This window comes from Ursus maritimus, unplaced genomic scaffold (assembly GCF_017311325.1).
Source record: "Ursus maritimus isolate PB19 unplaced genomic scaffold, ASM1731132v1 scaffold_5, whole genome shotgun sequence".
NCBI classification, from domain to species: Eukaryota; Metazoa; Chordata; class Mammalia; order Carnivora; family Ursidae; genus Ursus; species Ursus maritimus.
In genome coordinates, this window is record NW_024426663.1 from 10,923,060 (window position 1) to 10,948,920 (window position 25,861).

The 25,861-nt window shown below is 34.4% G+C and overlaps 1 pseudogene; it reads left to right on the forward strand.

Moving 5' to 3' along the window:
- Positions 1–20,908: 20,908 nt before the first annotated feature.
- LOC103672237 lies at positions 20,909–22,765 on the forward strand (annotated as a pseudogene).
- Positions 22,766–25,861: the final 3,096 nt, after the last annotated feature.

Genomic DNA, 25,861 nt, shown 5'->3' on the forward strand with positions numbered 1-25,861 from the left:
GTCTTTAAAATATTTGTTAGCGATTTGAATTTTTTTCTTTAAAAGTGCTCTGTAGAATGGGTGGTGACCAGCTGCCACAGTTTGCCTAAAACTGAGAGATTTCCTAGATCAGGATTTAGTGCTCAAACCCCAGTCCTCAGGAAACCTGGATGGTTGGCTGCCCTAAATCTATCACCCAGCAAAACAAGAACTGTATGCAAAATAGATGAACAACTCCTATACTGCCTGCATCTGCCCTATAACTACATTTTAAATTCAACCGATAGTGATTAGTTCAGATTCTCAGATAGGATTCAGTATATTCTGTTTTTCTTTATGAATACATTTCTCTATAGAGCAACTACTGTTTTAGTAGCCATGGTCATTTTCAAATGAAATATATAAGCACCATGAAAATCACTGTTTAGCATTCATGATAATGTTCATAAGGTTCTTGCTATTTTAATTAAGGTGAGATCATAATTGAATTTTTAGTCAGATTAAAAGGGAAAACAGATAAATGTAATAAGAAACTGAGCAGATGGTGGTTACAGATAACTAAAGGAAGAGAGAAGTAATAAGAAAAAACATACAGTTAAAATCTACCTGTTTCTGTTTATTTCTAAAGTCCTATTTCATTTCCAGAGTCCATTAAAATTTAAGGTAGCAATTTAGGAAAAACCAAGACAATCAGATGCTAATCTAGGATAATTTGTTTCAGCTGGAGTATTGATGAACCATACAATATTTGTAGTCAAATACTTTACATTATTTATGAGCATTTGCTAATAAGCATTTTATGCATTGCTTCAACTATATTAACAAAGAAAAACAACACTGACAACAGTAAACAGATGCTTGGGAAGTTCTCTAGAAAGTCATTTGGGAGACTTTTTTTTATATGCAAAAACTTTAAATCTCCCCTTGACATCAATTAAATATCCAGATATTATTCCACTTCTTTGCTTTCCATAACAGCAAAACTTCGTGTATGTGTGGTTTATGTTTTCATACTGTCCCTTCACACATACCATATTCCTATGCATACACTTATTTACATTTCTAGCAAATATTTTTCCAGTGGGCTCAAATACATAACAAAATGCCCATTAACATCTTAACTTCTTTACTTTGTTGTCAAGTAGGTACTCAAACACCATAATAAGGCAATATATAATCTTTGATCTCAGTCTGTGCCTTTCTTCCTCATCTCTGCAGCATGAATTATCAACCACCTACTAACTGAATTCAGAATCCAAAGGGCATACTTGATCCCTCTTGCCCTTTTCCTAGAATATTATATGGTACTTAGTTGGAGTTCAACAAGTATTTGTTAACTCTCTTAATAAATATTTAATTATACTTAGAAAACCATAAAATTGAAGTTGGAAACTAATCTGTATCAAGCACATTCTCTGGGTAAGAAACTTTATATATTTGACTTACATCTTTCCTTAATGACAAGAAACATTTAATTATCACTTTATAATTTATGAAGTACATTCACAAAATTTGCTCACTTGCTCATAACCATCTCGGGAGGGTACTGAAGGCTGTAAGCCCCTTGAAAACAAAGCCCATGCCTTCTTCATTCCTTTATCCACAGCTTAGGACATAGTAGATTTTTTTTTTAAGCGTTTATTTATTTATTTATTTATTTATTTATTTATTTATTTTGAGAGAGAGAGTGTGTGTGTGTGTGTGTATGTGTGTGTGTGTGCACGCAAGCATAACAATACACTTTCAGAATCTGAAACCAATCAGAATGTGGCTTTCAGTTCTGATTATGTTCTTATGTCCCATCATTCACCTTTTATTTTTCCAGGTTGAGAATTTTTTTATATCGCAATGGCTTTTGTCTGAAATACTTTATACTCCAAATTGTGCAAAGTCCTTAACTGGCCAATCAACATAATGACATTCTTTATAATTTACTCCCTCATTAAAGTAATCACATCTGATGGAATCTATCTCAACATAAATAATAAGAAAAATATAAACTATGCCAAAGTTTGAATGTACCCCCGCAAAATTCATATGTTGAAACCTAACCCCCAAGAAAGTTGGGCCCTTGGGAGGGGATTAGGTGGGTCCTGCCCTTGTGAATATGATTATTGCCTAAAGAGGCCAAAGAACTCTCCATTTCCCTCTCTGACATCTGAGGACATAAGAAGTAAGAAATCTGAAAAAGAGCCGTCACTGGACCATGTTGATGCTCTCACCTCAAACTTTCAGCCTCCAGAACGCTGAGAAACAACCAACACTTATATGGTCAATTAATCCACAAAGGAGGCAAGGAAATACGATGGGAAAGACAGTCTTTTCAATAAATAACCAGAAAACTGGATGGCAACATGCAAAAGAATGAAACTGGACCACTTTCTTTCACCATACACAAAAATATACTCAAAATGAATTAAGGACCTACATGTGAAACCTAAATCCATAAAAATCCTAGAAGAGACCACAGGCAGTAATTTCTCTGACATCAGACATAGCAACATTTTTCTAGATCTCTCTCCTAAGGCAAGGGAAACAAAAGCAAAAATACACTATTGGGACTTCATCAAAATAAAAAAACCTTTTGTAGAGTGAAGAAAACCATTAACAAAACAAAAAGGCAACCTACTAATGGGAGATGTTTGCTAATGATATATGGGTTAAGGGTTTAATATCCAAAATATATAAAATACACAATTGAACACCAAAAATAAACAACCCTATATAAAAAATGGATAGAGAACCTGAATAAAGATTTTCCCAAGGAGGACATACAGATTGCCAACAAACACATGACAAGGAACCTTTTTCTAATGTCAGGCCAATGCAAGTGTATTTTCAGAATGAATAACTCTTTTTTTTTTTTTTTTTTTTTTGAAATGTGAGATAGGAAGGAAGCAGAGTGGAAGGGATGGAGGGAGAAAAAGCAATAAAGAGCATGTTCATGACAACCAAAGACTATTCTTGAAAATTTTATGTCCAGTTCATGGCCTTAGCCTGTGCCTCTTTCCCCTTCTGTGTGTGTGTGTGTGTGTGTGTGTCTGTCTGTCTGTCTCCTGTCTCTATCTCTTGTTTCTTTAATCTTCTGTTTTTTCAACTAAATTCTTAAAGATGTGGGAGCAGAATGTGTAAGTAATCACACATTCAAAAGCTTTTGCTTCACATATTTATTTAAATTAAAAATAAACTATTAGGAGTCATTAATTTTGAGAGCATAATTGAAATATTTTGTAACTGAGTACTAATTCATTCTGTCAGTGGTTTGACTAAGTATTAGTCTTACTCCATATTAATCTCATTAACTTTTATTGAAAAATCACAACTGATAGCAATTATTTGTTTGCATATTTAAATTATTCCAAAACAGTTATATATTTGTTTATCTAGTGAAGATTCCATTTTTCTCTTGTTTTGACTACAATGCACGTCCATGCAGAATTTCACTGTAGTAAATTGCAAAGAACATGACAAACACCCATTTCAGTCACCCCCAACCAATCAACAAGAAACCTTAAACTTAGATCCTCTTACCCATTTGATTAAATTGTTCAGTTCTCTTAGTTACTAAATACCACTCCTTTCTTACTACGTAAGTCTCTCTCACTAATGCTTGCCCTTCCCTCAAAGGCTAAGTTTCTTTAAAAGGCAGACAGTCAGTGTCTCCACTTTCTCACCATATATTTCCTCCATAGTTATCATTCAACTTTCATATGCCCAGTAGTACAGGTTTTTCACCATTTCAACTTAAATATTTTGTAATATATCATAAAGTCCAGTGGAACTTTTTGTCTTTCATTTGTTCATTACTGCTGACCATTACTATGGAACTTGTTTTGAAATCACATTCTTTCCCTTCATCCATACCATTTCCTGGAGCCCTTTACTCCTTAAATCTTAAATAGCAGTGTCTGCTTCCCAGACCTCTTTTCTTGGCTTTCTTTTATTTTCTTATGCCACCTCTTTGAAAAACTATACACAACCTTCTTTTCAACTAAATATTGAACTAATGGACAAAACTAGACTCATTACCATTTACCCCCAGACTACTTCACCTTGTAACCTGCCCTGATTGTTCTTAGAGCACCCAGGTTGTTATCCAAGGCTTACTTTAAATTTCTTCTCTCACCCAATCTGCAACAAGATTTTTTTTTCATAAGAACTGCTAGGATATATTACCTACAAATACTCATTCTATTTCACTTAGAAGCTATAATCTCCTAACTGTTCCCTCTGCATGCAAACTTTAATCCCTCTTTTCAATTCTCTAAAAAGCAATTCTTGTTTCACTACCTTTGTTAAAAATCCTGTAATGCTCCCTCTAATTTTAAAAATAATAAGTTGCTCAGTATAGGGGAGAGGCATAAAGCACATTTTCCCTCAGCAGCCTCAGAAGGAGACAACCCTGAAGACACCTTGATCTTGGGCTTCTAGTCTCCAGACTAGACAATTAACTTATTTGGTTTAAGCCATTCAGTTTGTGTACTTTAAAGCAGCTCTAGCAAACTAATACAATAATCGATAGCTTTCATGCACAATTCTAAAGAGAAGTTAGAGGTCATTATACTGAAGTAATCTCCATTAACAATAGCAATGAAGATGATTAAATATGTAGGAATAAACTTAAGAAGAATTATTCAAACATTTATGAAGGAGTTTTTAAAATACTCCTGAAGACAAAAATAGACTGAGAAAATGGAAAGACCGTCCTGGCTCATAGGTGGGGTAAGTCAACATTGTAAAGTTATCAGTTCTCCCTATATTAACATGTTTCCCACATCCTCTACCCTCCATGTGTAAATAATTAAAATCATCAAGGATGAGGAAATGGATCTATCCAGTACTGAACTCACACAGTAACAAAGGAACTTAATTGTATTATAAGTGAATGATGAAACATTATTTGACAATGACAATTAAGAAAATGTCAGGGCTCCTTGGAAAAATCTTTCATTTCAGGGTGAGGTTAGGGAAAGTACAAGATGAGCCTAGAACAGCTGATGATGCTAATTAATGAAGTGGTCAAAAATATATAGTCATTAAAAAAAAGAGACAAGCACCAACATGAAGCAGCCGCCAAACCTGAGACAATTTGAGCAACAAAATAAATAACAATGTTAATTTATGGATAGTTTATGATACATTATGGATATGCAAATTGTGGATAAGCTGTGGGCTAATTTAAATATTCACAATCTGGGGCGCCTGGGTGGCACAGCGGTTAAGCGCCTGCCTTCGGCTCAGGGCGTGATCCTGGCGTTCTGGGATCGAGCCCCACATCAGGCTCCTCCGCTATGAGCCTGCTTCTTCCTCTCCCACTCCCCCTGCTTGTGTTCCCTCTCTCGCTGGCTGTCTCTCTCTCTGTCAAATAAATAAATAAAATCTTTAAAAAAAAATAAAAATAAAAATAAAAAAATAAATATTCACAATCTTTTTTTTAATGAATAATTAAAAATTAAATGAATGGAGGAGAAGAGTAGCTCTTTCTTAAAGTAGCATGTGGAAGGGACGGGGAAAAAGAAAATTACCATTAGGCAAACACCTAAAGAGAAATTGATATTGCAGCCAGGATTTATTAATGATGCTAAAATTAGCATGTGAAAGTATGATAAGAAACAGATTATTTAAATCTTACTATATTCAGAGACATTGAAAAATTTGTTGAGGGAAGAATCAACAAGGCTTACATTTAAGTAGATGATATTGTTAACATGATAATGGGGAAAATTTTTTGATCAATGATATGATACTAGGTACTTAGGGATTTTTTTTTGGAATTCTTTAAGTAGAAAAATGGAATCTCTCTGCTTTGGAAATCTTACCTAAAGATATATACCTTTTGTATACATGGGGCTGAACAAAAAAGATCAGTCACACTCAGATGTCAGAGGGTGAAAAAATATATAAATTATTGGATGTCTGACTATAGGTTTTCTTAAGTTAACATGGTCTTGGTATATTTGTGAAGTGATAAATATAAGAAAATTGTGAAATCAGGGGCGCCTGGGTGGCACAGCGGTTAAGCTTCTGCCTTCGGCTCAGGGCGTGATCCCGGCGTTCTGGGATTGAGCCCCACATCAGGCTCTTCCGCTATGAGCCTGCTTCTTCCTCTCCCACTCCCCCTGCTTGTGTTCCCTCTCTCGCTGGCTGTCTCTATCTCTGTCGAATAAATAAATAAAATCTTAAAAAAAAAAAAAAAGAAAATTGTGAAATCAGTTTTTAACGTCTGCTTTATTATTCTTTGTTGGACAGTCTTTGGGTATTTGGTTTTAGTTTTCCGTGCAATATATTTTTTATGATAGTATCTTTCTGTTACTTTAATTTTTTGAACATTTTAATGAAAAAAAAATCAATGCATATAGGCAATTGCCCTCCCTTTCATCAAAGCTATCTGAAAGATAAATGCATTGGAATAAAATTAAGTGTATCTGAGAATTAAAACACATCGTAAACCTTTCTTTAAATATAGACAGATAACTTTATATTCAAGAAAGAAAAAAATTAAAAATGGAGGTAATATTAATGAATTTACCTCATTATCTCCAGGCAAGTAAAAAGAAAGTGATTATAGGGAATTTGTTTAAATGGCTATATTTTATTTGTTTTTATTTAAAAAAATACTAAGCAATGAGTTAAGCCCAAAATAAACTCTGTTTTAATCTAGGACTGTTGAAGTATAGTATAAGAGTAGTATGTGAGAAGACTTTAAGGAGTAAGCCATTTACAAGAGACTCTGGATATTAAAATATTTAACCCAATTTCCAGAAGAGAAGTCCAATGTCTGGAAATCCTACTGAGTGTATAAAGAGGAAAAAAAAAAAAAAAACTATTGTGGAATGAAACTACAAGTCCTACTAGAAGAGAGTAAAAATGAGAAGACTAGTAAACATATAAATATAATGTTAAAAAATTAAGTCTAAAATAAAATGCCAAATGGATACATTAATCAAGTTACAAAATAAGGCTGAATATGGCATTTTTCCTTAACATAGTATATTCATATTTCATATAAATTATTACATTCAGTATCTGCATTCAGTATCTCTTGTCAACCTTCTACAACAAAAATAAGCTAAACCACAGATTTGATGTTATTACTTCCCTAGTGAGAAACTTGTAAAGCTTCATCTTCTCCTGAACAGGCATGGACAAAAGCTTTCAATTGTTGGGTTCTATCTGTTGTTTGTTTAGAGAGCATCGTGGCTCCTTGTGAAAGTGTGCTTGGATCAGTGATAAAATAGTTAGGGCTCTTTGGTTTATTTGAGAAGGTAGTGATAGTATGAGTACAAATGGATATGCCATCTTATTCCTTCAGGCATGGATTTTAGAGCCTAACCAAGGGACCCATAGCCCATCATGTTTCGGTGTGGTCCCCTGCAGCTTTCCAGCTTCATGTCCAGGAATGCCCTGTTCTGAATGCTCTCACTTGTAGCTCTCCGCACCCGTCCTGCTTCACACCTTGGCTTGTGATCTGCACTCAATCTAACATAGCCTTGTCACAAATATCCTACCCCCTCTTTCCTTAACCTTGCCCTTCCCAGCAAACATTTTTGCTCAGCTAATTTCACTTTTATCTTTTGATCACAACTTGGACAGAACTGTATGACTTGCTATTTATTTCAGAGTGTCTACTGTGTGCTGAATGCTATGCTGATAAAGATCCTCATGGATCTTCCAATCTAGAAAAAGTAAACTTATATAAGTAATTATATATTTATACTTGAGATAGGTCTTATTGATGAGAAAAGGTCATGTAAAAATCATCCTGAAACCTTCCAGGTATGCTAAGAGTCCCTCTTCAATGATGACATGTTCCTCTGTTTTCTCACTAGAATTTAATCTTTGGGAGAAGGTATGATGTCCTGAGTCGGATGCCTCATCCCTTGCAGGTGTTTAATGAATGCCTGTTTAACTTAAATATGTGCAATGAATATCCATAAAACATCAATAAATGATTTCCTTACTATCCTGTTAATATATATACCTCAGGAAAAAAAAATCTTTGTAGATGATACCTTTATTTTCATGTTAAGCGAATTTTTACTTTTCACTGACCTGGGTAGAAAAAAATTGCCACTTCTATCCTGTGCTATTTTTCCCCCTAAAATGAAACTTTCTATCAAATTCTTACACAATTCTCAGGATATGAACACCTGGAGCATTTTAGAAACAAAAAAGCATGTCAGGACAGAGCAATATCTGGAATGGCTTTTAAAAAAATTTTATTTAAATGTGATTTGGTTTATTGCCTGGGGCATTAGAGACAGATACCTGTAAGAACATGGTTGAACTCTGAGCATTTATTGAGTTTTCCTCACTAATTTGTTAGAAGGTATCACAAAGTTGGCTCCACTATAATTATGAGATCTGTTCAGGGTTGCCACTGGCTATCATCTGTTTACTTACATACAAAATAAAGATCATTATATGCATTTCTCAAAAAAAATCAGCCCTAACCTCTACTATGCCCAAGTTTATAATGGCATGCAGGCAACTCAACGAGAGAATGGAATGAAATCATTTTAAGTTATTAACATAGTTCAGATATTAGTTAAGTTATTAACATAGTTCAAATATTTGCCTGATACTTAATTGATTCTTGCTTCCATCTCCATGTTTGAAAGAGGTCCTAGACCAAAAGGTAAATGTCCCTTAGAAAATAGTATTAGGCAGAAACTACACATACAGTCATTGGCACCTTTTCCACAATTATAAGACTGATTTTCTGTGGTGTTTCCATTTCAATGTAAAGTGGAATTCTTAGGGCATACCAAAATTTGGTACTGTAAACAATACAGACCCTAATATTGCTGTAAAATATAAGCTATCAAATTTAGCTATAATTTCAGAAATTTTAAGTGTATTTGGTATTAGGTGAAAATATTGTATGATAAGTATATTCTTCTTATAGGTGGCAGGTCATGGATTTAGATACTATATTGAAATTTATTGCAATATTTGATTAAAAAGGGCAAACAAACAGGATATATGAACAATATAGCAGGAGAAAATCTGTTAATATGAAACTAATTTTTATAGAGTTGGTTAAGACATTATTTTTTTTTTACTCTGACCTATGTTAGAATCTTCTAAAGTGATTACTATAACTTTCATAATAGTCTGAGACAAATCTGGAGTTTCTAATGCATTAGCAAAAGCTAATTTTAGATTAATTTTTAATAATGCCTCCAGAAAGATATCTTAAAATAATATACGTGCATATGTGGAAAATAAATATTTATGTCTTTCCTGGCCCTACCTCAAGTCTCCATGTTGTAGATTTCACCTAAACTCAGTATATCTCATGCAATAAACCTGAGCCTTACATTTTTGTTCTCCCATTTCGTGAAGTTTTTTTCAATCTTCTGTGAGTAACAATATTTGATCGGTTTTCTCACCCATGTTCTACTCAGCAGGCCCATTAAAATTTAACTTTACTTTCATTGGTTCAACAAATAAAAGTTAATTCATAAAAATTAAAAAAGCTAATATAATCAAATATCAGTTGAGTCCTTGATATGTACTAGTCACTTATGTAATTTTGGAGGACCAGTTGGGGAAATCATGGAGACATGAAGTGACATCCTATCTATCCAGGACATCATTTTTGCATACATATTACAGTCTATTGTACATACGCAGCTCACATCATAGTCTTTTTCTCAGTGTCACTCAACAAGGAGTGTATATCAAAATTGCCTCTAGAGTTTTTTAAAAGCATGAATTCTTGAGGATCTAGTTCAGAGTTACATAATCACAGTCTCTGAGGATGAAATCTGACTATACTTTAGTTAAAGGGTACTAATTTTTTTGCAGATCGATTCTCATGTATATTACCTATATATTTAGTTACGTTTTAATTGTGGAATGTAATACAACATTTATATTTTGGAACTGCAGTAGGTGGTGTTACATTGCTGTGGAACTGTTTCATGTGTGTTACAGTCCGTTACCCAATCAGACTGCTAGTGTCTTGCAGGAGAGAAAATGGTTTATGCCACTGAAATATCTTACCAAATTTTTATTTCTATTTTCTCTTAATAACGTTTCTCGATTTATTGATGCACTCTTGTTAAAAATGAATTATATTCACACTCCCACTCCCCTATCCAGTTTCTCTCCCACTTGACACACTTACATGTAGAGATTAGAACTCTAGAGAGCAAGAACATACTACCGATGTAATTAGTGCAATTCTAGGCAAAAGTCAGGGGGAAGAGAGCCATACCTATTGATCTTCACTCTTAGAATATCTGCATTGTTGATATCCAGAGTATTTGGAGGTCCTGCACTGAGAAGACAAAACTGTGGTTCTGTTACTGTGGCTTAAGTATATGATAAAAGGCTGTTTTTGATACCAGTTGAGTACAGAAGAAAAATGTCCAATCTCCGAAGTGTTTTTAAGATGTTGGAGAGTTCTCTTTCCATGAATGATCGGGAAGGCAAGTCTGCCCTGAGAGGTTTCCAGATCCTCAGTCCTCTGTGGCTACTATTACAAAATCACTTTCAATAATAAACAAAAACATAAATATTAAGTTCAGATATTTAATAGTACACCACAGGCCAGGGCTTGCGCTAAATGTTCCATATGCCCTCTCACATTTTATTCTGATGATATGAGGTAGGTACTACCACAGGTTTTGTTTTATGAGTATCTGCTTACATGTAACAGTGACATGAATTGAGAGTAATTGGTCATAAAATATAGATTCTCTGAACTCATTCAAAAAGCATTTATTGAGCCCTTTCATAAGTAATATAAGGAAATAATGATTATGAGGACAAGGAAACCTGAAACCTTTATCTCAGCAATCAGCCACTGTAACAGCCACAAAACTGTGCTCATAAAAGAAAAGCAGAATGGTGATATATGTTGGCAGATGTGGCTCATTTCCTTTGCTTCAGTCTTTTGAGAAAACAATGAGAAGAACTCAGAATTGACATGATAACAGCATAAAATGAATCAATATAAAAAAATTACAGATTAAATGATAGGATGTGCAAATATTTATTAAAGTAATCTGGATCGGGTGATTGGAGAAATTGTGTGGGCATTTAGGTAGAACAGTATTGGCCATGACTTATTAATTATTGAAGCTTGATGCTTGGTATATTTATATATTTTTTAATAATAATACATTAAAAATTAGAAAAAAGATCAATATGCAATTTAAAACTCTGATGAGTTCACAAGCAACCAAATAGTTGTTTCATTTTAATATTATAGTTCAGTTCAGCAAGTGCATGGATTTCTCTTCCTCAACCAAAATGCAATTAACATCCATGAAATTATACAATTTTCTATTTGCCTTTACCCACCTACAATAATTGTGGCTAACGGCCATCTAAATTATTCATTTTATATGGTGAACAAGTGATTATTCTTAAAACAGATCCTGTGCTCTTTTAAATTGCTTTTCTTCATTCTCCAGTTGGCCCAGACCATTACTGAGTTAAATGTTTCTTAATGAAGAGTACTGCCTCACTGAACTTTGCTTTGTCTGCAAATCATAGGAATAATTTGAAATTCCTAAAGTCCAGAACTGCATCCCAAAAGGAGATGGCAAATGCTAAAATTCTGTATCTCCACACCATGGCCTTCATCTGAAATGCCTTTTTTCTTTTTTCTTTGGAAACAATAGACTCTCAGAGGTTGTATTTTAAATCTATAAACCTGGATACAAATAATCTGTGTGCTGATTATTCTAGGAAGTTGATTTTATCAATGAAGACATAGACAGAACTTATAAAATGAATAGGAACATGATGTAAGAGGGGAGAGGGGCAAAAGAGAGGCGTTGAATAGCGTTTCTGCTTCCTTCCCCCCCCCTCCCTACTAGCGCTTCATGTGGGGAAGAGAAGCTCCTGATCAAACTGCCTCAGTCCAAGGCATTGATAGTTACACTTTTTAAAAGGTGAGATCAAACTGTGCTCGAGCCATTGTGCTTTTTCCATTCCTCTTTATTTTCCACTTCCTTGTGTACCATCCACTTCCATGTGGTGTGGTTATACCGAAGTTGACTATACGTATCTGATGATGTCACTTGCCCTTTACCTTGATTCTTGTTAGAGAGCAGATAGAGAAAATAAAGCCAACATTGAAGAAACAGGAAGTAAGGGTTTCCATTACACTGTGAACTCTATCAATAGTCTTTACCAGACCCTATGTCATAGTGTGGGTTTAGCCTCTATATAATAACCTGGAACTTTCGTTTGGGTATCATTTCTTTCCTACATTCCTCTCTGGGTGTGTGTGTGTGTGTGTGCACGTGTTCAAGTACAGGCCATCAGAGATGATTAGTGAAATATTCCTGGTAGGTAGCCTGGGTCAAAATGACCTGAAGCCACCACCAGAAAACCATGATTCTACACACTGTACATGCACACTTAGCAGCGGCATTATTTTAATGCTATATATATTTTTTTGTTTAGTGGCTAAAGACTTCATTTATTTTCTGAAGTTATTTTGGGGAGAAAATAATTACTGTTAAGTTTGTGGGCCTGACTCAGTGGCTTTGTAAACAAGTGGTGCAAACATAGCAAATTGGAACTCGAAAATTATAAAATCTGGAAACATTTACTTTTATTTTCCCCGTGTTTGCTGGAGCTTCTGGTTGACACAGCACATCTCTAAGATATGGAAATCCCTTACCCTTCTCTGCTTCCTTCAGGTGCCAGGAATTGATTTTACAGTCAGCAGGAGCATCATGCCCAGCTGTGTCCTTTTTCTTTTCTGCCTTTCCCTTGACTTTACCTTCCAGTTAGTCAGAAAGCAATCACAAAACCCCGACAGTGTCAAAATTACAGTATTCTAAATGTCTCAGCTAGGCATCTCCAAACTTCAAAACCTCCTGACTTTTCTTGTGATCAAGGACCCATGTAAGCCTGATCAAGTGCCTTCATACACAGACACTCATTTAGCTAAATTATTATGTGTTGTAATAAAAAAGTAATCATTTTAATGCAAAACTTTTCACTGTAGTGATAAAATAAATATTCATGCAATATTTAAATATGAAATCGCAAAATTAAACACGTAGACATATTTTATTATAACCGATGAATGTAATAAATTAACATTCTGTGAGTATGCGATTTTTAAATTAGAGTTTTTTCCCCACACTTTGGTTATACGGGAAACAAATGTAAACTTTCTTTCAAGTAATAAATACAAAAGCATAATCAAATGTAAAGTTTAGCTTCTATACTTACATCTCTTTTATCCACATTTGTTCCCACTTATTGTTAACCAGAGCAATTGCCCAGGAAAATAGACCTAAAATAAACAGTTTATTAACTTGTATGGATAATAGTACTGAAAATCCTACAGTGGCCAAATATACTGGGCTGTTCAAGGTATCTGATAGATTGATATGGGGTGGGATATATTTTAGGAATGGGGATATAGGAAGTTCCATAAATCAGATTTCATATCTCTGAGGTATACCTAGGCCATGGATAAGTAAAATGTTCTAGTGGAAAGTATAAGCACAGGGCAAACGGAGCCACAGCTGGTAATTCCATTGCCTCCAAATATATCACGTTAAGGCTTCATCTCTAAACCTACTACATTTGCTGAGTAGGAATTCATGTTATCTGTTTACGTATCTTTTGGTTTCAAAAATTGAAATGCCAGACATCTGAACTTGATAATTGTGATATATCCAACTTCGCAAATGTTGGCAATTTTTTTCCCTTAAACCTTTATACAGGCCAACCCTACACAGGCAAAATTAAACTTGTCTTTCTGAGGAATTCCATCTGGAAATGACATGTAGACACCAGAGGGGGGTTTTTGTAAATTATCTATTTATTATTTTCCACTTAAAATCTTTTTAAGTTTTTCTATAGTCCATCAATTAAATACTGATTTCTCAGCAGGCCATTTCCTCTCCTCCACAATATAGACTCAACCTCACTTAAATTCTTATATCCTTCTTTTCTCATACTGGTTGTTACCTTTCTTCATACTATTTCCATACATTCCACACTTCCATTTTTGTTTCACTGCTCATCTGGAGCCCTGTATTCCTCAGAAAGCTCTCCCCCACTCTGGCCCCATAATTGGATTCGTGCTTTACTTTTCCTGAAGCGCCAGGGGATATTTATCTTCTCAAATGGTGCTTACGTCCGTTACACCGTTGCCTGGGTATTTCATAGACAAAGTATCCAAACCTAGGGGAGCCTTCTAGCCTCAGAACATGCCTAGCTTTGTCTTGGAATATCAGGGTGTTTTCAGTGTTGTAGATATAATGGAGAGCAAGAGAATTAACATGTACTGAGTAGGTATACAAGGCTGGGCACTTGGTTTTATTACAGGGAAATATTCAAGTTGTTTTTGATTCTGCCAGTGCTCCATCAGTTTAATTAAAATAACTGCTGTATTTGAGCTTCAAGAACTAATGTATTTGCCAGGAACTTTCAGTCAGAGAAAGGATACTTGATGTATGCACTCCATATCTATTCATTTACATACTACAACACCCGTGGGTTAGCTGGGAAACCTGTTGCAATGGTACAGTTAAGGTGTTAAAACAAAATGAAAGCTGTTGGCTGTAATTGAAAAAAAATAAATAAAATGGGTTCTTCCTGGTTATTTTTCTAATAGTACTGGAAACATTTTATGCCTATTGTTTATGAAAGAATTATCAATTATTCCCTGCTGTAACTGATGCTAGCTCCAACTGTTTCCATCAGATCAGACCATTTGCTTCTGGTGTAGCATGCTTCCATTTACTCCATGCACAGATTCCAGCATCATTTTGGTAAAATACATATTAATCATGCTACTTTTCTCCTCAAAGACCCATCTCATGGCTTGATATGAATTTTAGAATGAATTCCAGGTTCTTACCAAGGCATTAATGAATACCCAAATCTGAATCTAATCTCTCTCTCTATCGTTTTCTTCTGAAATCCTACTATATTGGACAAATTCATCGCCTTATCAAAAATATTTTGAAGCTGTATCAACCAGGGCTTACTCTAAGAGATAGAAAACTATAGGTATATTAATGAGAAAGAAATTGAATACAGGGAATTAAGTGACTACAAAACTGATAGAAATGTTGAAGACAAAAACCAGATTCTCACTCAAGCTACAAGAACAATTACGACGGCAATCATGAGCTGATTCACCAGGTAGCCACTTCTCTGAAGCCAAAATAGGAGCTAAGGTCAGAATCAAAAAGCCTCTACCAGAGCTGACACCTCACTATCAGAATACTGGATAATAGGCTTGGAACAGAGCTGCAGAAAAACTACCCCCCAAAATTGGGCTGAAATTGGTCTCTGCTTCATTTCCTCCTTTCAGTTATCCTTTTTGTCATTACTTTGGGGGAAAGTCAACGTCCTCCTCTGGGAAGAGAACACAAAGTCTCTGGTGGTTATCCCTCTAGACCCCCTAGAGGGTGTTTTTGAGGGTTTTTTTTGTTTGTTTGGTTTTGTTTTTGTTTTTTTGTAAAAATCATGCATCTTTTTAGACACCCTTACGTTTTATTTAGTGAGTTTGTTTTTTTGACATATCAGCATTTAAGTGAGTCCTCAAATGTTTATGATACAATCTCATTTAGAAGGAGAGAAAGTGTACTTTGGTAGAGTAAATAATTTAAAAGCCAGAGAAAGATAATTTAAGACAGTGGGAGACAGAGAAACAATTCAAATATCTGAAAATCTGAATTTATTTTAATAGATTCTATTTCTGTTGCCTAGTAATTGAGCACTATAAGAAAGATTATTTTGTGACCTGGTCACTTTATACATGTTATCTATTAATCTTTACTTTTCATCTACCATCTTTGTCAGTATCCTTATCCTAATTTAATAGAAGAAGAAAATTAATCTCAGGGGAATAGATTTTCCCATGTTAAAAAAGAGGTTAACATTAAAAGGTAATTATGATTGCTACCAGCCTTCTTTCTCATGTAAAAGAACACTCATTTTATTATGTTTAAAATTTATGCCAGTAGAAAACATTAAAAACTTATTATTTTGTTATTGACTTTGCATTGTTTAAAACTGTGGAAAGAAGGTAAATGGAAATAAGCATGTTTCAGTTAAGCTCAATAAAAAGGTAAATTATTGTGAAAGAATAATTTACATTACTTAAATGGTGTAGAGAGGATTATTTGGCAACAATTCAAGTTACTTACAGGGGAAAAGCAATAGTATTTCACAGTGTGGACAATTATTGGTACAATGTGCACTTTTTTCCCTTTAATAATTACATGTTCCCTTTTGTCACAACTGCACAATACAGAATAATTAAAGTATATTAGCTACACTGTGGAAGGGACATTTGGTTTTAATTAACATTGGAGCATAAGAAAGGCAATTTGCTATATTACCATTCATTCTTTGATGCACACATACACATAGAGTCTGTGCGCAGAAAGGCAACTATGTGAAATGCTACAAAGCTTCTCAATCTGGAGTTACACTAAGCCTACCTAAAATGTACAATATGTTTCATGCAGTAGAAATCCTTTCTTCTCTTTGATAGACAGTTGTGTGGCATCCTAATGTAAAATGACTTAAAACAAGAAGTCAGTTTTTTGAGTATTCCAAAAGTGGACTGGACAATCAACAAAGCCACCTGCCATTTATATGGCGTGAACAGAAAGCCAGAACTCCCTGGAGAGTGAAATTGCAATGCATATTCATTTTAAGTTACAACTTAAAGAAGTAAGATGGACACCTCTGACTTGTTTAGTACAATTCAGTGAAAAAAAAAGTTTATGTTATAGTTGGATAGAGTGTCAATGAAACCTATAGATTTGGAATGCATATAGATTCCCTGCATGATAAACTAATGTAACCATATCCCTCTACCAGGAGGATATTGACCATGTATCAGTTAGCTTTTGCTTCCTATCAAACCACTTCAAATATTAAAAGTTTAAAATAATGACCATTTATTTAACTCATGATTCTGTGATTTGGCAGTTGAGTTGGCCTTATTTGGGCAATTTTGTTTCACTGGCTCAGTTGAAAGTCTGAGCTTAACAGTATGGTCAGCTTGGAAGTGGCAGTGTGGAATGACTGCAGCTGGAAGAATGCCTCTTCTCTCCATGATCTCTCACATTTCAGCAGGCCAGCTGAAATTTGTTTACTTGACAACTGGGCAGGATTCCAAGAAAGAGTAGAAGTGACTCCGGATTCCTGAGCCCCTGAGCTTAGAATTGGCATGCTATCACTTATACTACATTATATTGGCCAACCAAGTCATTCAGCCAGCCCATATTCAAGAAATGGAAGAAGAAATTCCACTCTTTAATAGAAAGAGATTCCAAGCTATATTGAAAGGATATAAACATAAGGAGGACAGAAAGATTGTGGCCAGTTATTCAATATACCGCACCACATTGGGAAATATATTTTATTAGTGACATAGTTCTCTTGATAATGAAGTGCATGATAATGAAGCCTACAAACAAAAGTAGGCTTCAGAGGAGGGATGTATATATGTTGTTCTTTCCGTCTTCCCATACTTTTTCCAATGTCACCTCTGGTTCAGCATAAATAATCTTCTATGACTCTTAAGTGAGATTCATTCCAAGCTCCTTAGACTGCTGTTCAGCAGTTCTACACTTACATCAATTTAACTTATTTTAACATCCAAATCTTCAACATACACATTTCTAAGTATGACCTTTCTTTTTTTTCTTTTTAAAGATTTTATTTATTTATTTATTTGACAGAGATAGACAGCCAGCGAGAGAGGGAACACAAGCAGGGGGAGTGGGAGAGGAAGAAGCAGGCTCCCAGTAGAGGAGCCTGATGTGGGGCTCGATCCCAGAGCACCGGGATCACGCCCTGAGCCGAAGGCAGATGTTTAACGACTGAGCCACCCAGGCGCCCCTAAGTATGACCTTTCTGACCCCCAAGAGTTGATACCCTGAGAATCTCTTTAAAAACTCCAATTATTTTGTGTTTTCATGTAGTTTCTCACATCTGTATTATTATTCTCAAGTTTACTTCAAACTTTTAGATTTATTCTCTACAGCCTAGGTATTCCCTGCATAAGACTCTTTGCCTTGAAAATATCTTTTTAAATTAAGTGCATTTAATATTTACCTTCATTTGAGTTCACTTAGAAATTGTTTATATCTCATATGTCTTAAGTTATCTGTTGATAGGAATGATTTTGTTATCTTTCTATCTCCATTATAAGACCTGTAGACAAGGATAACATTCTCTCCTTTGTAGCATTTATACAATCTACTACTCTAGGTATTAATTATTATTACAGCTAAATTATTATCTGTCATCTCTCTCTCTTTATGTACACACCCAAATATATATATGCATGTGTGTATAAATGTGTGTTTATAGATAGATGGATATATAAATAGATATATGAAAAAATACATTGACACTAAAATTACTCATTTGAATGTCATATATAATAGCAACATAGTATTAAAATTTCAATATCTATATGGACTCAGATAAGGCATTTTCTTTTTTTCACACTATAATATATTCCTGGTTAACAGGAATCATCTGTATGTATGTGCATAGTAGTGCCCATGGTGAAATTTTAAAAATTATTTTTGACTTTTAATTATAGAGAATCATATGATGGTTACCAGAGTGGGGGGCTGTCGGGGATGAGTGAAATAGGTGATGGGGATTAACGAGTGCACTTGTGATGAGCACCGGGTGATGTATGGAAGTGTTGAATCACTATATTGTACACCAGAAACTAATATAACACTGTATGTTAACTAACTGGAATTAAAATAAAAAATGTTAACTAACTGTAATTAAAATAAAAACTTAAAGAATTATTTTTTACAAGAATGATAATATAATTTATACTCTAAATAAAAAGTAGTAAAGGGCAAAGAAATGTAGAATGAAAGAAGTAAAACTCATGAACATCAATGTGCTGGTTTAAATTTTTTTTTTAATTTTATTTAATCCTCATTATCTAAATGAAAATGAAAACTAAGGTCATATTCTTCTAGATTCTACTAGAAAAATATCTTTGGCTTATTCTGAATCTATATAACAATAGAGCATAAGTATTATAATAGTCATGATTTTATTATACTTCAATGCAATAGGAATAAAAATTCTAAGTTCCTTCAGATATCAGAGATATTCACTTGTTTTAAGATCGGAGAGGAGCTCCATCTTATTTTGATGACTCTCTGATCACACTTAAACTGTAACCCTTGCCGCCTTCAGAGATACTAATAGACTAGTTGCTAGGAGCTGAAATTCTTGTCAAATGATCCTGGGGTTAAATCTCTGTTCTGCCATTGAAATATTATTTTTGGTAATAAGTTACTTAAGCCCTTTAGTGCCCAATTTCCTCACCTGTGAAATATGAGTAAGAATCACACCTGTCTTTCTGGTTGTGGTTAAATGAAAAGATATATTATAAACTGGAGAAGAGCTTGTATTCAGTTCAAGATGATGCTATAAATATCAGATGAAGTCCTGTAACTTTCCTAAGTACCAGTGTGTGTACGTTATTCTTAAGCTTGCTTTGTTCGTTAAAAATGGGAATTAAAAATAGATACTCCATGGTATTACACATATACATTAATAAGGTAATATGCATAAATGCACTTAGAATGATTTCTAGTAAATGGACATTCAATAACGGTGAACTTTCTTCTAAAAATATATTGAGATCAAATTGTAGTAGTAGAATTTATTAGCAGGATACTTATTGAGGACAAAGCCAGGTGACTATGCAAAGTCTGTGGCATGCACTCTAAATATCCACTGTGCCACAAGGACCATGAGAGTCGCAAAATGGTATGGCTGGCCAGAGCCACACAAATGGATAATAACACTAGCAGGCTTGTGTTCTAGCATTTTAAAGTGAAATCAAAGTCTTCAAAGCTTAACATGCCTAAAGGCATCCAATTAGGTATTCCAATTTGGTTTAACAGATCTTCTGATTCCAAAACTCATTATTTTTTCCCACTACATTACTCTTTCATTCAGTCACACACACACACACACACACACACGCACACTGCGAGTAAAACATTGAAACAGACTTATACACAGAAAACTTTTGGCTTAAATTAACCTCTTCTGACTACTGATCTCCACCTCATATTACTGATTTGTTTTCACCTATCAGCATATGACAAAATAAATAATTGGAATAGTTTTAAAATAAACATATTTCAAGGGGGCCTTGGGCATTTATAGATTAAAACATCCATCACAATATTTACAAACTCAAATAAAATGGAAACTCTATCACCCCAAATTATAGCCCATTTGCAAAGCAAAGAACCTATGGGATTTAATGCATATTTCTATGTACTCAAATTATTATTTTAAATTACATTTTAATAATAAGCCCTGTTAAGCACTTGAGTAGAAGTCTTATCTGAAAGACCATACTTGTTTTTTAAAAAACTATTTTTTGCTTCCATTTTGTTTAATTAATATTAGAATTTGCAGGAAAGATAATGCATATAAAAACACGTTTTGTTGAAACCTCCAGCTCTTTTAGTGAGCCCAGTCTTCCATTATCCATCCTAACCCATGCACAGAGCAAAGATGTTCTGCCTCTTCTACAGTGAATTCTCACATTACCATGTCCACTTCTGCTTTTCCTGCTTCTCTCCAGCAATTTTCTGGTTCCAACCAGAGCCAAAGGGTTATAGCCATCTATAACCAGTCCTCAGTTTCCTGGGCTCCATATTGCCATCAACGTCTGATTACAGCAGCAGTAAATCCCCTCCACTGTAGACTCCAACTATCATCAGCCCTAAGGTAGTCAACCTATAAATGCTAACTCATCTCAAACTGCAAATTCTAGGCCCATATCAGGAACTCTCAACCATGAAACACAAATATCAAAAGAGAAGCTTTGAGTCAAGATTTGGAGAGAAAGCTGAAATGTAAGGACAGCCTTCATCATAATGGAAATCAATGGCTAACATATGAGGAGAAGATGGGTTGCAGATTGCTAGGATCACAGAATGTAGCTGCTGCGTTTCAAGCTCAAGATCACGGAGAGGCACAAGATTTGCCGCAACACAGTTCTGAACATGCACAACTGTATGTTTCAATTTCAAAGGGAGATGTGAATGATTAGGATGCAATCCAGAAGAAATCCTACCCATAGTATTTCATTCAAGTGCCAGAGAACATGTTGACTGAACTGGAAGATTCTGCAGCATGAGCAGACCACCAGTTCCTGATATGTCATGCTGTGTAAGTGGAAGACCAGTTTAATCAGACGACTTTCACAAAATAATGGTGTCTGACAAGAGTTTTCATTCATTCATCTTTTATGGTGACAGCTTCAGATGCAGGGTTTTTGCATGTGTTGCCATGAGCAGAACAGGAGAAGCCACCTGTACTGTGCTACTGAGCATTCTTGCAAAAGAACATAGAAGAGCACCAATGTTTATCTTCAGACAACAGAGCAAAAAAGTTATTGAGGGAGACTCAGTGATGCTGGTATACCAGATCTCAGCAGTACCTTCACAAAGCTTTTCTAGAAAAGAAATAATGAAATGGACAGGACTGCAGGAGATTATACTAAGTGAAATAAGTCAAGCAGAGAAAGACAATTATCATATTGTTTCACTCATTTATGGAACATAAGAAATAGCAGGAATATCAGTAGGAGAAGGAAGGAAAGAATGAAGGGGGGTAAACAGAAGGGGGAATGAACCATGACAGACTATAGACTCTGGGAAACAAACTGAGGGCTTCAGAGGGGAGGGGGGTAGGGGACTGGGATAGGCCGGTGATGGGTATTAAGGAGGGCACATATTGCATGGTGCACTGGGTGTTATACGCAAATAATGAATCATGGAACACTACATCAAAAACTAAGGATATACTGTATGGTGATTAACATAACAAAATAAAAATTATTAAATAAATAAATAAATAAATAAATGAAATAACGAAATGGTGCAATTCAACACTGACTGAATAAGCTTATAGCATGACAACTATAGACTAGTTCCTTTACTAATTAAAGATTCAACAAGAGGGGCGCCTGGGTGGCTCAGTCATTAACCGTCTGCCTTCGGCTCAGGGCGTGATCCCAGGGTCCTGGGATCGAGCCCCACATTGGGCTCCTCCTCTGGGAGCCTGCTTCTTCCTCTCCCACTCCCCCTGCTTGTGTCCCCCTCTCTCGCTGGCTGTCTCTATGTCAAATGAATAAATAAAATCTTTTTTTTTTTAAAAAAAGATGTCAACAAGAAAGATTCTGGTGTTTGCTATTAATAAAGCCAAGTTAATGAGTCACCACATGTAACAGATTAGATGTTACAGCCTGTCCAAACCAACTCTTCCAACTCCTGAGCTTCCAACTTTCAGCAGGTATTTAGCTTTCAACAGGAAAAGTTTAGATGTGAAACAAACCTTTAACCCAGAAGGAGAGTTTCAGCATCTGGCAGCTCAGTCTGGACTCCGTGAAAATGAAAAACTTGAATAACTTTATCAATATTGGAAAATGCAACAGCTATACTATTAGTGATGTATTTGATTAAATTTTTGAAATAAATCCATATCTGTATTAACAGAATGTGGCTTTATTAGATAATATAACTGATACATATGTATTTTATATGTATATGCTATACACATACATATAATAATATATGTGTATAAATATATATGTATATTATTTATCCCCTAACTCTTAAATATTCTAGCTGCTTATCTGGCTTATGTAGACTACAGAAAGTCTGGGTTTATAATTAAGAAGACTATTTAAAATGTGGAATTTTAAGATTTAAGTCGTACACATTTGACGATTACAGGTTATGAATTAATGCCAACTTTTTAAACACATTTAATGCTTGTAATGAGGTTTATTGGTAAACTGCTTTTTAAATACTGTTTAACCTGTTTTCTCTTATACTTTCCAACATGGTACAGATTATCAGAGTGTTCCAAAGTTTTATGTCAAAAGAAAATAAAATTTCTAATATTTAAAACAGCAGAAAACACATACATTTCTTCTCACACCAAAATAGCTATTATCTAAGTGATTTTTTTTAGGGAAAAGCAGGCAGAAGGTAATTATGGTTAATTTTTTTTCCTTTCAGTCTTTTGTCTCCTTTCAACTTTATTCCTAATTTTCCTACTACTTTATTTTCCGTCAGATTTTTTTTAACAAAATATTTTTTAGAGATCTCTATTAATTGTGTTAACTTTCAAGTTAAGAAAATTAAGAGTGAACCCTAGGAGTAAACTAGGTGTAATTACACAGTCAACAAAGCATCATCTGAGTCTCAGATTTGCTAACTTTTAGAGTATTCATATCAAGACACTAGCTTTTTCCTTTTTGCAGAACATGATGTATCCTTGATATGTTGCAATCAATATATATGCTTTTATTTAATTTCTAATTACTAATTCAAAATGATGCATAACAAACATAGCTACTTAGATTTTAGCAGCCAGAAGAGAAGATGAATAACATTTTAATATTTAATGGGTCAGGCATTATAATGATTTACATTTATTATTTTATCTGACTCTTTCAAAAAACCTTGCAAGATAAATTTCATCCCCACTTTACAGATAAAAAACTGAGACTTAGAAAACTCAAGTCACTTGTTCAATAGGATAGATCTATATTTGGGAGCAGTAGGATTGTTTCCTAGCAGACATGGTTCAAAACTTAGCGTCATGATGTCATTTAGACTTCTTAAGACATATTTTTAAAATTATTATTTGGGTCACCTAAAGTCATATTTTCAAAATATGATTATAATAGTCACAGTTAAAATTCAAAAGGCATTAAGACAGCCAATGAAAGATTTATGCAAACGCATTGTTTTAGATCATAATTATTTGTGACTTATGAAGCTACCCAGGGCTCCACGAAAGGCAAGATAATCTGTTCCATTTCTTTTGGTACAAAAATAATTTTTAAAAATGGTGCCTTTTAGGGATGCCTGGGTGGCTCAGTCAGTTAAGCATCTGCCTTCGGCTCAAGTCATGATCCCGGGGTCCTGGGATCAAGTCCTGCGTCGGGCTCCTTGTTCATTGGAGAATCTGCTTCTCCCTCTGCCTGCTGCTCCTTCTGCTTGTGCTTGCTCTCTCTCTGAAAAACAAAATCTTTTTAAAAAATGACGTCTTTTATTTTAAAGTGTCTCTCCATCATTTTTTCTTGTATGTAAAGTGGAAGATCCTGCTTTTCAAGCTCAAGAACATGGAGATGAGGTTAAGTGAGCAAGGCCAGCGGCAGAGAGAAGGAGCCTTATTAGATTTTCCAGAGCCCCTATAAGAATTGTTAAACACGCCCAAGGTAACTAACGTGTTCAAATAAAAATAAAATGGATGAGGGTTAGTATTAAAAGAAATCTTCACAAACATAACTGTTAATTGCTCATTTTCAACTAATAATTCAAACTAACTAAAAACTGAATTTCAAAGTTAGCTTAATATTTGAGTTATGATAGAGTATAGTGTATATTACATTATAACATTTATTATAAATAAATAAAATTTGGAAAACTTAACTTTGTGGGTTTTGTTTTTTTTGGTTGAGTTCCTCCTCCATTTCATGACATAAACGGGGTCTTAAAAATGAATTGCTCCTGGGGGCGCCTGGGTGCTCAGTTGGTTAGGCGTCTGTCTTCGTCTTGGGTCACAATCCCAGTGTCCTGGATCCAGTCCCGCATCAGGCTCCTTGCTCAGTGGAGAGCCTGTTTCTCCCTCTCCCTCTGCTACTCCCCCTGCTTGTGCACCCTCTCTCTCTCTTTGTGTCAAATAAATAGATAAAATCTAAAAAAAATGAATATCTCCTATTAAGTCTTGTGCTATTCTCAAAAATATCTAAGAAAATGGGAGCGTATAATGCAGATGGCAATAGGATTTCTCCTCAATGCAAAATACTTGCACCATTTTTGTTTTCATGTGCCCCATAGTTGTAAAAATTGCCACATTAAAGCTTTGAATAAATCAATTTATTAATGAGTTATTATTATTAAAGTGAAAACACATTTACCATTCTCAGAAATCTTAGTTCTTATTTCATTTTTATATTTATATTATATTTGTATTTATATAATTTATTATATTATTTATATTTATTATATAAATTATATATATATAAATTATTCTGATTTATATAATTATATTTATATTTATATTATCTTCTTTATATTATCTTATTTTAATTTATTTTTGTTGTATATACAGTTCATCTGTGTTGGTTAGCTTCATTTTTCTCAAGTCTTTCAAAGGATGTGGTAAAATAAAGCTTAACCAATGTAACTTTATTTTTTGCTCACTATAGCTATTACTTCCTTATATAGTTGGTCTCCAGGAGTATTATTTGAGAAAAAAAAAAACCATTACGTTTGATTAAAAATCATGTCATATTTGACTTTTATGTTACCTAGGTTATACATTGGGAAAAATATTAAACAGTTATGCTAATATTATTTTTGATCCCTTTCAAAATCTTTCTTTTCCTTTCTTTTATTCTCCTGTCTTCTTTTTGTCTTTGAGATGGGTATTCAGATGTAAGGATAGTTTTAGAAAGGTAATTGTAGGTCACTAATTTCTGTTTAACTTACTATGCAGATGGCAATACCTAAAAAAATCTTTTAGTAATGAAACTGACAAAGTCTCTAATTGTTGAAGTTGAATTCAGTCACAGGATGCTGTGAGGAATTTTGTCCTGTTGCTTTCTGTGTATTAATAGTTAAATGAATTAATGATGGGATTTGATTTTAGGGATGTCAGTTTGGGATGTAGGGCATATAATGGTAGAATATTAAAAGGTGAAAAAGAGGCTAGAGAGTTCATATGCCCATTTGGTATCATTTAATGTTATATGTTTTTCAATATGAAGGTTGACTTATTCTATTAACCAAGTTCACAACCCTTGAATCATCTGCTAGCCTTCTGCTATAATCTTCAGCAT